Below are 10,749 nucleotides of genomic sequence, written 5' to 3'. Positions count from 1 at the left end.
TAACTGGGCAAAACAGGTATTATCAAGTTCTTGGGCTAGTGTGTCAAGACAATTTTTAGGGAATCTAGCATCAAATCAGCTTAAGTAGCTTTGTCATGAAGGAAAAAAAAAAGTCTTTTCTTTGGATGAGTTCCCAGTCTGCAGCAGGGCATTCCTGGAGCTCAATGTGCCATTTATCTCAGAGAATTGTCCCCTGGCTTCAGGACTGCTTTTGTCTCCGTTCTGCCCCTTCTCACCTTCCTTTCCCCAAATTTAGAACTGACAGTCCCTTGAGTTAATTTAAGAGAAGAAAACAAGTGCCCTGGTCTCTCAGGGAGGTTGAGAAAGAGAACAGGAACTCAGAAACACGATGTGTGTTTTTGTCCCTCTCAGCTTTTATGCTCACTCTGGACGAAGTCACAGCAACGTGGTTCCCATGGTGACCCACTGGCATGGCCCAGAGAGACTTTGCTTGGGTGTCGACTCAGCTGTTTTTCCCCCTAATCTCATATAACACAGTAGTCATATGGAGAAATGCCATTGGGCTTGACTTCAGCATGGCTTTGCATTTTTCCTGACGCAGGTCTGGCTGGCAGGATGAGGGGCGGGTTTTGAGCCGTGAGGCTGGAATGGTAGACAAGGGCCAGATGGCCAGGGTCACCAAAAGCCGTGCTAAAAGTGGACTTTATTGGGGAGGACTTGCCCTCTCGGATTGTGCTATCAGACCACCTACCTTAGAATCCCTTGGGGTATGTGATAAAATGGAGATTCCTGTGCCCCACCCCGACCTTCTGAGCTAGAATCCTTAGAAGTTTGCCCTTTTTTGCAAGCACCCCAGGAGACTCTTAGGCAAAATCAAGTGTGAGAGCTACTGGAGAACTTGGAGCCTGGAAGATGGTAAGCAGACTTGGGCTTTAGCAAGAGTATGTATTTTTAAAATTTTATTGTTTTTAAAAAATTTAATTTTTATTTCATAGTGGAGTATAGTGGATTTACAATGTTGTTAGTTTCAGGGGTGCAGCAAAGTGATTCAGTTATATATGTATTCATTCTTTTTCAGATTCTTTTACATATAGGTTAGTACAGGATATCGAGTAGAGTTCCCTGTGCTACTCAGTCGCTCTTTGCTGGTGAACTCTTTTATATAGTAGTGTGCATATGTTAATCCCACACTCCTCATTTATCCCCATCACTACAGCTTTTCTCCCTTGGTGACCATAAGTTTGTCTTCAACGTCTATGAGTCTGAGTTTTTTGATATTATAGGAAGAGAATGAAGCTGGAAGGCTGTTTCATAATCCAGCATTTTGCAAAACACATATGCTTCCTCCGTGCCTTGCACTATTAGTTGCTTTAGAAGATTAATTCACCGAAGTCTCATAACAACCCTAGTGATAAGTGCTATTGTTATCTTCACATTCTGGAGGGGAAAACTGAGGCACAGACATGTGCCCAAGGTCATGGAGCCGTGACCTCAGAGCACACGTCTGCCACTACTGTGCGCTGCTGAGATGAAAGTGTATGGAGACCCATTGGTGACTTGGGGACCTGAGGAAGGAGAAAACATGTACAACTAGAGGATGAGGGAACAATTTACTAGAACCTGAATGTGGAGACATGCTGGTTTTTACGTACCTCTGTGACCAGTACCTCCCCTATTAGTTGTGAGCTCTTTAAACATGGATACTGAAGTCACCCTCAGCTTCCACAGTGGAGCGCAGGACAGAATACACAGTTATCAGACTCAAAACTAAAGGTCAGCGGAGTTCCCATCGTGGTGCAGTGGTTAACAAATCCGACTAGGAACCATGAGGTTGCAGGTTCAGTCCCTGGCTTCACTCAGTGGGTTAAGGATCTGGCGTTGCCGTGAGCTGTGGTGTAGGTGGCAGACGCGGCTCGGATCTCGCGTTGCTATGGCTCTGGTGTAGGCCGGCGGCTACAGCTCCGATTAGACCCCTAGCCTGGGAACTTCCATATGCGGTGGGAAGCAGCCCTAGAAAAGGCAAAAAGACCAAAAAAAAACAAAAAACAAAAAACCACCTAAGGGTCAGGATTCTGGAATCAACTCTGTGGACAACCTGCTATGTGAATTAACATTAGTTTCTCCATCGGTAAAATTCAGGTGCTGGATTCGTGATGGTTCTTCCACTATAATATGGGCAAGGTTGAAGGTTTGTACAGTTCCAGTGAGTGCCATTCACTTGAATTTCTTAAAGATAATGTGAACAGTGGTATCTGGGATCATACATGAGAGGATTACTGCAGAGGGAGATGCTAGGGCCTGCTGGAGGGTTAAAAGAGTAAATACAGGTAAAGTGTTTGGATCACACCTAGGATATGCAAGTGTAGTTATTATTGTTATTATCTCTCGTTTCTTCCAGTTGGAATACCCTGTGTCTGAGATCCTTTGAAATAGAAAAAAAAAAAAAAATTCCCTCTAGAAATAGAGAAAGTGAATTTGAACTTGAAGGACAAAATAATCTATAGGCAGACTATTTTCTCTCTTCACTGGTTTGTTGCTTCTACCCAGTTCCGTCTATCAAATTCCTTTAACACAGCATCTTCTTCCCTGGAAACTTTCCTATCCAGGTAAGAAAAGCAAGGCATTGGGCAGAGGCTGACTTGACCAGCACCTTCTCCACCAGGCTGCCTCTGTCTCTGCAGCTGATCAAGGTCATCCGTGGACAACACATTTCCCAGTGAAGGCTGCTTTGCCTAATGTTCAGTACTCACCACTGAGATGTCTGAATATTTTTGCCCAAAGCATGGAGCAACAGAGATGAGTGTTCTCAAACGACATTAAAAAAAACAAATTTTATTGTAGTATAGTTGACTTACACAATGTTTTGTTAGTTTCAGGTGTACAGCAAAGTGAATCAGTTATGCATATACGTATATCTGTTCTTTTTCAGATTCTTTTTTTTTTTGTCTTTTTGCTATTTCTTGGGCCGCTCCCTCGGCATATGGAGGTTCCCAGGCTAGGGGTCGAATCGGAGCTGCAGCCACCAGCTTACACCAGAGCCACAGCAACGCGGGATCCGAGCCGCGTCTGCAACCTACACCACAGCTCACGGCAACGCCGGATCGTTAACCCACTGAGCGAGGGCAGGGACCGAACCTGCAACCTCATGGTTCCTAGTCGGATTCGTTAACCACTGCGCCATGACGGGAACTCCCTTTTTCAGATTCTATTCCCATGCAAGTTATTACAAAATATCGAGTAGATTTCCCTGTGCTATACTGTAGGTCCTTGTTACTTATCTATTTTATATATAGTAGTGTGTATATATTAATCTCAACCTCCTAATTTATCCCTCCCTACCATGTCTCCCCTTTGGTAGCCATTTGTTTGGTTTCTAAGTCTTTGAGTCTATTTCTGTTTTTAAAGTTCCTCTGTATCATTTTTTATTAGATTCCACATAATAGTGATCTCATATGATATTTGTCTTTCTCTGTCTTACTTCATTTAGTATGCTAATTTCTAGGTCCATCCAGCTTTTGTATATGGAATTATTTTGTTCTTTTTTATGGCTGAGTAATATTCCATTATATATACACACACACACACACACACCACATCTTATTTATCTAATCCTCTGTTGATGGACATTTAGGTTGCTTCCTAGTCTTGGCCATTGTAAATAGTGCTGCAATGAACATTGGGGTGCATATATCTTTTCGAATTATGGTTTCCTCCAGATATATTCCCAGGAGTGGGATTTCTGGATCATTTGGTAGTTCTATATTTAGTTTTTTAAGGAACTTCCAACTGTTCTCCATAGTGGCTGTACTAGCTTACATTTCCACCAACAGTATAGGAGGGTTCCTTTTTCTGCACATCCTCTCCAGCATTTATTGTTTATAGGCTTTTTGTTTTGTTTTGTTTTGTTTTGTCTTTTTAGGTCTCCATGTGTGGCATATGGATGTTCCCAGGCTAAGGGTTGAATTGGGAATCAGAGTTGTAGATGCTAGCCTACACCACAGCCATAGCATCATGGGATCTGAGCCGTGTCTATGACCTACATTGCAGTACACAGCAATGCTGTATCCTTAACCCACTGAGTGGGGCCAGGGATCAAACCCTCATCCTCATGGATACTACTCAGGTTTGTTACCGCTGAGCCACAATGGGAACTCCTGTTTATAGACTTTTTGATGGTGGTCATTTTGACTGGAGGAAGGTGATACCTCATTGTTCAAACTACTTCTATATAATGATTAGACAAGGAAATCTAGACTAAAAGAAGATACTTTCTGCTGTTCCTATGCAATATCAATGAAGGGAAACACTTTCCTAAGGACATTTCCTGAGGATGTATGAGATCATACTTAAATTTGGAAATGGAGTCTTCTGAGGAATGTCAAGAAGTTCAGTTTCTTATTTTTCATTCATTCATTCATTCATTCACCCATTCATTCAATCAACCAACTTTTTCAATAAGTATTTATTGGCTACATGCCATATATTATGACCTTGGTCATAATATGACCCTTTGTATTATTTATGTAGATTTGAATTCAGAAGACTGGTTTTAAAATCCTCTACAATCCACTAACTGCCAACTCTGAGAACCTCAGTGTTTTGTCCCATCTCATGGGGACATAGTTAGGGTCCAGTGGCTTCATGTACAATATGGATGTCATATGTCAGCAGGAGACATCAATATTAGGAACATAAGGGATGAGCTGGTAGGGCCAGCCTTAACTTTGTCGATAACCATGGAATTCTTCCTAACAATGAACTCAAATGACTTCTTTCACAGAATAGAGCCTGTGTTGTTATAGCCAGAAAGCAGCCTTCGTTCAGGCCACTTGCTTTATCCCTGGGCATGAATTAAACCTTTAAACCTTTTCCAAGTCTGGATGTTTCACTTCCTATGCAATTTTCCAAGTCAGTAATCCTCTAAGGCCATTGGACTTCCATAATTTTCATCACTTCCCCGTTTTCTTGTCTCAACAGATATTTCCTTATATCACATCATCATCCTCACACTCTTGCCAGCCTGCAGGAAAAATCTTCCTCACCTCCTAGAAAAGCCAACGTGAAAGGAACAAAAGACAAGAGCAGATCATATAGCATTTCTTATTAGGCCTGTTTGATCCCTGTCGGGCATGGGCTTAGATGACCTGGCCAAAATTCTAGCTCGTCAGTGACGGAAGAGAAGGCTGAGCTGAGTGCTCTGTCTTGGTCTTCTTTACCACGTCAGAGCTGAGTGGTGTAAGGAAGGTCAGGGTCCCTCTCCGGCTGCTCTGCTCCTCAGACATGCCCTTGGTCAGTCCGTTAACTCTTGAGTTTGGAAAAGCAGTGGCTGACGGGACCCCAATCGCAGGTTGCTAAGGGAGCTCTCAAAGTTCCAGAAGGCACTGACTACTCTTGAGGACCTCATGAAACTCTCCTTAGCTTCAGGCCCATCCTGCTCATTCATTAAACCCTCAGACTCCTCCTGTTCGGAGTGTAAGACAGGTCAAGTTCCTGGACTGCAGTGGACCTGACCCCTCTCTGGCTCTGTACTGCCTAGAGTGCCAGCCACTAGCCACTTGTGGGTATTGAGCACTAGAAACGAGCCTGGTCCATATGGACAGGAGCCGTGAGCATAACATAGTCACCAGAGCCTGAAGACTTAACACAAAATAGGGATAAAAATAGCTTGTGAACAATTTTTAAATATTCATGACATACTAAAATGATATATTAAAGATATTGAGTTAAAGACTATTTTAAATTAATTCCTTTTTATTGAAAAATAGTTGACACACAGTATTATCTTAGTTTCAGGTGCACTACGTCTGATTTGACATTTGCATCCAGTATGAAATTATCACCACCCTACGTCTAGGAACCATCTATCCCCATGCAAACTTGTTACGATATTAATGACCACATTGCTCATGCTGTACATGACATCCCCGTGGCTTATTTATTTTATAACTGGAAACGTATACCTCTTTATCCCCTTTCCTTATTTTTCACCCAACCCCCTCATTTCTCTCCCCTCTGGCAACCACTCCTTGGTTATCTATATCTGTGAATCTGTTTTCATTTGGTTTTGTTTTTAGATTCCACCTAAGTGACAGCACGTAGTCTTGGTCTTTCTCTGCCTGAATTCACTGAGCCTAATACTCTCGAGATCCATCCATGTTGTTGCACATGGCAAGATTTCCTTCTTCCTTCCTTCCTGTCTCTCTCTTTCCTTCCTTCTTTTTCTTTCTTTCTTTCTTTCTTTCTTTCTTTCTTTCTTTCTTTCTTTCTTTCTTTCTTTCTTTCTTTCTTTCTTTCTTTCTCTCTCTCTCTCTCTCTCTCTCTCTCTCTCTCTCTCTCTCTCTCTCTCTTTCTTTTTCTGGCTTCCTGCAACAATCTGGCAGGACCTCCAAGAGATCCATTAAAACGTTCCTCCCTCATGTTGTCTCTGCCTGAGATCTGCCTGTTTTCTAGACCCCTGTTCATATTGTACGCCCCTGTTTCCTCTTCTACATCGGTCCTCTTTGTTGTCTGACAGATGACTATGGTTTAAGAAGTGGCAGCCTCAGAAATACTGGCATTTTGAAGATTTGAGAGAAGGACTGACCTCAAGGTTTCATATCCAGGTAAACACACAAAATCCCCCCCACCCCCTGTCTAAAATTCTTTCAATAAGCTCATTTGAATGAAAGATAAATTCATGTGTATTAAAGTATCCACGAGATTCTGAATGTGTTTATTGGTAAAAAGCATGTAATTCTCTAGAAAACAGTGGAGGTGACTAGCAGTTTGGAAAGGAGGATGCTGGGCCAATTGGATTCTAGAATTTCCTTCCAGCTCTCAGACTGAGTCTTAACTCCCTGTCCCCAGGGTTTTATCATCCTGGATGGAGCTGTCACAGGGATAAGGAGAGAACGTGCAGACCAAGTACATCTTCAGTGGAAACTGCATCTTCGTAGATATTTGCCCTCTAGAAACAGAGCTAAGGTCAATCCCTTTACCAAGAAAATGCCGTCTCAACTACATCAGTAGAATACTTCAGTGGAAACTGCATCTTCGTAGATATGCAGTTGAGAAAATGCCTTCTCAACTACATCAGTAGAATAGGGGTAAAAGACCTCAAGTGCCTTCAAGCCTCCTTAGAGAGATTGGCTCAACTTTGGAACATGCGTCAATAAACAGTCCTCGACCCAGAATTCACCAAAGGGAGAAAAAACACGAAAGACTATGATAGACCCAAGGATTATCTTCTTGGCATTCCCTAGAACAGCTGTCTGGCAAATGTTACACCACATCTGAGATTATTTTAGAAATGTCGTCTTGAGGAAGAACATGTACAGAGAATACCAGACAGACTTGCCCTCTTTTTTTTTTTCTTGGTCACAGAATAAGAATTTCAGGGACGTTTGTACTTTCAATGAGATCATCCTGGAGATGGCCTTATCATTTTTTGAACCTTAAGTCATGTCACATCTAATAAATGCATAGCCAAGTGTGGCCACAGAAGTGAGTTGATACTGATAGCTATGTAGGGCTTCCTCCTCCTCTTCTTGTTCCTTTGCCTCGTTATCTCGGTGAATGGAATATTCGAAAGACGTGTTAAACTAGAGAATTCTGCCAAGTATCCACAGAAGCCCATCCTAAATGAAAAACATATTTCAGTGGTAAAATGATAAATGATACCTGCTTTCCTAAACTTCCTTTCAGACCTTGTTTTCTCCCCAAATGTCATATTTTGGGGGCTTACTAAAACAGATTATGCCAGAGAGGTGGGGGTGGGGGGAGAGAGGGAGAGAAGAAGAAGAAAGAATGGTACCCATGAGGGGTGGAATGAAAATTACAGCAAGACGGTGATCAGAGTATAGCAAATCAGGGTAGCTCTTGGGGTCTATACCTGTCCCGGTGAGTGAGGGGTGCCTAGACTGAATCCCTCACCGTGCTCCCGCTCACATCAGACTTCCAAGTGAAGGAGCCATTTGTCACCATATATCACTTCCATCAAGGCAGTGTCTGAACTAGTCTTTACCTGAAGGGCCACCTTCGCAGTTCTAATGGTGAAGGGTGTGTGCGCACATACGCTCTTTACTTTATACATTAATTATGGGGAGTTCTGTGGCTCATCTGGAAATCACACTATCATTTGTAACATGAATTCCGCATTCTAAATAATTTTTGACAAAACTTCCGGAGTGCAGCAGAGGTGTGGGTGGGGGACATGCTGTTGCACTTGGAGAGAATGGAGCATCCGTGCAGCTTCCAATGGAATGCTGTGGAAACACTCCAAACATTCCCTAGGCGTGTCACTTCTTTGAAAAAGAGTTGAACCGGCTAAGATGGAGTTCACCTGGCACATAGAGAGAACTCTGGAAGGCGGCGGACTTCATCCAGTCCTCACAGAGGAAACGGGTAGGTGCTGACTGCGTGTCTCCTCTTATTCACAGCCTTCATTTTCTTTCTCTTCTGCCTTCTCCAGGTTATATTAAGCTAAATTATAGGTTCCCTAGGTGTTGTAGATTTCCTAAAGTCTGCAAGAAAAATAGACGTACGGATCGCCCCAGACGATGTTGAGTGCGTTAAAAGGACCAGGAAGGAAGGAAGGGAAGGAGGGAGGGAGGGCAGGCTGGTCATCAGTAGACAAGAAGAGACAAGAAGACATGATATTTCATTGGAAATTTATCATTTAGTGGGAAGGCAGTGGAGAACACAGGGGAATCCAACACAGGAAGGTATTGTTGTGTTGGTGGTGAGCTGGTTCTGTGTTTATTCCTCTTACGCCCTGATAAGAGCTCATTCATTTCTGGCCGTCCCCCTTTTGACCAGCATTCACATTACAAAATTAGATTTTACAAGATCTTAAAGTGTTTTTTTAGATGGGGACCATCTCTATATCCTTAAGGGTTTGGCTTTCCAGAACTTTTTTTTTTTTCATTGAATGAGTCAGATTTGAAGGTAAAATGGGGAGTTCCTGCCATGGCTCGCTAAGAACCCAACGAGTATCTATGAGGATGCAGGTTCCATCTCTGGCCTCTCTCTGTGGCTTAAGGATCCGGCGTTGCCGTGAGCTGTGGTGTAGGTCACAGATGTGGCTCGGATCTGGCATTGCTGTGACTGTTTCGTAGGCCGGCAGCCGTAGCTCCCCTAGCTTGAGAACTTCCACGTGCCGCACGGGTGGCCCTAAAAAGACAAAAAAAAAAAGGTAAAGTGAAAGAACCATTGCTAACTAAGAGCTGACTGTAAATGACCATCAGGCATCATCAAATTTAAACCAGTGGAGAGACAGACCTTGTTTTATAGACATTGCATGCAGGTCTCTCCACACCAGGCTGGATCAACTGACAGATTACTATACTGTTCCAGGGTTGCGCGCCTATTTCCTGGAAGATGTGACAAAAATATGCTTAATATTCACTATCTTGACTTGTTTGTGCCTCAATTTCTTCTTTAAATTTTAGAATCATTTCATATTTGCACAAAAGTTGCCCCCCAAAAGCAAAACTTTTTTCCTGAGCCTTAATACTTTAGTGTATAATTTCTACCAAAAAATTCCCTTATGTAATTATAATGCAATTATTAAAATAAGGAAATTAACATTGATACATTACCACCATCAATCCTCAGATGCCATTCAAGTTTTGACAGTCAAGTCACGTTTATTGTAACAAAAGAATCCATCAGGATCACCTGTTACATTTAATTGTCCTGTCTCTTTAGTTCTTTGCTCAGAATAGTTCCTCAATCATTCCTTGACCTTTCCTTGACTTTTATAACTGATACTATGGAATACCTCATTCTGATTATTTTGTAGAATATTGCTCAATTTGCATTTGCAATCTGCAATTTCCTCCTGAGTTTTCATTGTCTCAGTACCGACTTAGAGATTTTTATCTTAATGATTGCAGCATATTGCCATCATTATTTATTTTAATAAATAAATTATCCCAGATTTGACCAGTGGGAGTGCTTTCAAGCTGACTTCTGTGTCTTTTTCACACATGCTCATCTTTCTTTGAAAGCTTGTGAATCTTGAATGGTAGCTCCGCTGGGCTCAGTGGAAAGGGGGCTCTCCTTAGAGTCTGAAGACCTCCTTAGAGTCTTCTTGCTTCTTTCACTCCTCATTGGGTTTCCTGGGGAGAGTGGCCCTTCTTCTTTAAGGCTTTAAATGGGGGTAATCAATGCCTGTATTATCTGTAATATCTATATTGATTGAATTAAATCTGTATAAAAGGAAGCATGAGATCGATCTTATTAATCATGAAATTTAGTATTCATAAAAATTTCATTGCATTTGAAAACAATCCAGCATTAGCTATTCCTGAGTCTGTATGAGGGCTGCTGAAAATCAGTTACTTATAGGCAATTAATTTCAAAAAAATTATAAAAGAATTATAAAAAAAATTTAAATAAAAGTGGTACTTGATATGGGGCGAACATGCATTTTAAGATGTTTAATATGATGTGGAGTGGGACTCCCCCAAACTAGGAGAGTTGAGGGCTTATGAAGGACCCAAGCCAGACAGACCAGTCAGGTAGTGAGCCCCTGGTTCCTGGTGGGAAGGTAATACCACAGAGGAGAGATGGCCAGAGTTTTACAGAGAAGTAAGTGCCTTTCTGTGCTAGATGGCGGGGTGGGACTCAGTCCCTAGTTTGTTTATGACCCTGAGGAGACCGTACCCCTCTCTGAGTCTCGGAGTCCACAACAAGTTACAAAAAATATGCAAAAAATCCTCTAAGCTTTCTTATGCCTCTAAAAACTCTGTCACAGGCATAGGAAAAAAACTTATGGTTACCCAAGCGGGAAAGTCGGGGGGGGGG

At 42.2% G+C, this 10,749-nt stretch overlaps 1 long non-coding RNA gene across 1 annotated transcript; it reads left to right on the top strand.

Annotated features, from left to right (window-relative positions):
- On the top strand, positions 327–7,912 carry LOC110256560. Its single transcript, XR_002338192.1, has 3 exons — positions 327–876; positions 6,476–6,563; positions 6,808–7,912. It is a non-coding gene; the product is annotated as an uncharacterized LOC110256560 (long non-coding RNA).

The sequence above is a fragment of the Sus scrofa genome, chromosome 13, assembly GCF_000003025.6.
Source record: "Sus scrofa isolate TJ Tabasco breed Duroc chromosome 13, Sscrofa11.1, whole genome shotgun sequence".
Classification (NCBI taxonomy): Eukaryota; Metazoa; Chordata; class Mammalia; order Artiodactyla; family Suidae; genus Sus; species Sus scrofa.
This window is presented reverse-complemented; position numbering and strand designations above follow the sequence as displayed.